Source organism: Phocoena phocoena, chromosome 11, assembly GCF_963924675.1.
Source record: "Phocoena phocoena chromosome 11, mPhoPho1.1, whole genome shotgun sequence".
In the NCBI taxonomy this organism is placed as follows: domain Eukaryota; kingdom Metazoa; phylum Chordata; class Mammalia; order Artiodactyla; family Phocoenidae; genus Phocoena; species Phocoena phocoena.
The window spans coordinates 42,376,248-42,378,945 of record NC_089229.1 but is presented as its reverse complement, the minus strand read 5'-3'; the positions used below and the strand labels follow the sequence as shown (position 1 = coordinate 42,378,945).

General features: G+C 41.4%; 1 pseudogene; it reads right to left on the bottom strand.

The window, feature by feature from the left end:
* Positions 1–1,446: 1,446 nt before the first annotated feature.
* Positions 1,447–1,776, bottom strand: LOC136131290 (transcription initiation factor IIA subunit 2 pseudogene; annotated as a pseudogene).
* Positions 1,777–2,698: the final 922 nt, after the last annotated feature.

The following is a 2,698-nucleotide window of genomic DNA, read 5'->3' as shown; positions in this document are numbered from 1 at the left end:
CCACAAGAGAAGCCACTGCAATGAGAAGCCCTCGCACCGCAACGAAGAGTAGCCCCCACTCGCCACAACTAGAGAAAGCCTGCGCACAGCAACAAAGACCCAACACGGCCAAAAATAAAAATAAATAAATTAAATAAATAAATAAATTGAAGACATGATTTAGAAAAGACATTAAAAAAAAGAAAGTGAGAGAATTAAAGACTAAGCTTACAAATAAAATTCTTATTAATAATAATCTCAAATACTGAGTGAGTTTACCACTGGCCACATACTAAGTCATGTGCTTTACATAAATTCTCATGTCACCATCACAGTAGTCCTGTGATCCAGGTATTACTGGGATTCCCATTTAACAGGTGAGGAAACAGGGTAAGAGGTTAAATGACTTTTCCAAGACTACCAGCTAATATGAAACCAGTCCGGGTCTAGCTGACTCTAAGGCACATGCTTCTAACCTGTACTCTAAACTGCTTTACTAAACCCTGGAAGTCAGGAAGGGAGTAGATGAAGCCCCATGTAGACAGACTCGAGCTACTAGTGATGAAGGAGCTGAGGCTTTGAGGAGTTAGGAATGTAAGATAGAAGAAATTTTTATAGTATCTCTCTGGTCTCTGCTCTCACATTCATGTAATTCATATTTTCAACAGAGAAAGGAAAGGCTGCGTCAGGGACACGTTAAGGGCAGGAAAAAAATGGGAAAACTGACAACAACAACAAACTTCCAGAGATCATTTAGGTCACTGCCTATCAGAAAACAGAAAAGGGAGGAACTCCCAAAGTCCTCGAGTCCCTATTTCCCTGCGAATGAAAGAGACTAGTATGTAAATTAGAGCTTTGCATAAGCTAGACATTCTTTCAAGTCCAGTTTATCTACCGTATGAGTCACTTCCTTTTTAAAGCAGGAATTAAAAGAGATAGAGGCATATAATCATTACCTAGCACAAACCTTTTTTTTTTTTTGAGTTTTAAAATGAATTTATTAAAGAATGGTCTTAGGAAGGCTACAATGTTTGATTTGTCGTAAAACGAAGTTCTGGGGCTTCCCTGGTGGCGCAGTGGTTGAGAGTCCGCCTGCCCACGCAGGGGACACGGGTTCGTGCCCGGGTCCAGGAAGGTCCCACATGCCGCAGAGCAGCTGGGCCCGTGAGCTGTGGCCGCTGAGCCTGCGCGTCCGGAGCCTGTGCTCCGCAACGGGAGAGGCCACAACAGTGAGAGGTCCGCATGCAGCCAAAAAAAAAAGTTCTGTTTCTTCATGCTGTATAATAAAGGTAATGTAAGAAGGTACAGAGTTATAAGCTTCTTTCTACTGGAACTCTCTGATATTACAGCACAGTGCAGTCACTTCTGCAATGCCAGAATAAAGTTTTAAAAAGTCTCTTCTATGCTTCTCTTCAAAAAGCGATGAACAATAACAGGATAGCATTAAAAAGCCATTTTTTTTCCTATTCATTCTGTAGTATTGGAGCCAGTATTTTTACCATCACAGGCTACAATTTTCACTTTATCCACTTTAATAAGTTCTGTCACCTCTCCGAATTCAACATCATTCAATACAAAAGTCCACACATTATCACAGAATCTGTACGTATTTAGAGAGCCCCTGAAATTGACTCTGTTACTGACCCTCTGTGCCCATGCTGAATTTATAGCCTTATCAAACTGAAGTAGAACTTGAAGGGCAAGTTGGGGGGTAATCTGTTGAGACTGTATAAGCTCATCGAGGCTCTCCTGAAGACTGTTTCCCAAAGTGCTTTTTCTGTACAACTGATATGCCATGGCTTAGGAGGGAGAAATTCTTTTTCTTATTCAGGCTTGCATTGATATCTGTCAAGTCACTGACCCACACAATCTTGATAGACCTTTTCTTCTCATTCAAGTAGCAAAAAGGTAAAGGGCTCCTCCTTGGACAAAACAACAACATCATTTTGCATATACTGTACACACAGCCTGACCAGTTCCTATCCTCATTGGCAGAGAGAAATGAACAAGTAAGATAAACAGGCAGGTGAGATGATAGAAGAGGCCACAGCCCGTTAACCTGCCACACTTCCAAAGGAATCTGAATAACAAGAAGCCTTTGACTGACTCAGGAAATGTTTATCTCCTCCAAAAGGAAGTTTAACCCCACGTTATCCACTAGAGCAAAGATGCTCATAAACCTTTGGAGGAAGTCTCAGAGTAGCCTAATGCCAGAAAAAAGGAAAAGGAAACAGCAACCCGTTCATTCACAGATAAAGGCTCCGCCTTGACCTTTCAACTGAAAAACAAATATGGTTGTATTCTGTGATGGCACAAAAAGTAAACAGGAAAGTGACTGGCCTCTTTCCCATCTTAATGCCTGCTGTAGATCTTGTCCCATCCCTGCAGTACATTTATCAGGGATGACTTTTTTTCTTTTTTTTTTAGGATTAAAGATTCAATTTGAAGATTGAAGCAGGGAGGAGGAAGGAAGCAAAGTAAGTAGAAACTGAAGCACATTCCCATTGCCTCGGGAATTCCAGAACCCTAATCCATCCTTCCTATATACTCTGCACATGAAAATGTGTCCAGAAAAGCCTTAGATTCACCCAGTTCCGCCAGCGTCCACATTTACTAACATGCAAAGTTAATAAGAGCCACCAGCACCAAAGTTTAGAGGTCCTGGGATGTCCTACATAATACAACAAAATTCTATGGAGCATGCACCATGTGCTAAAGT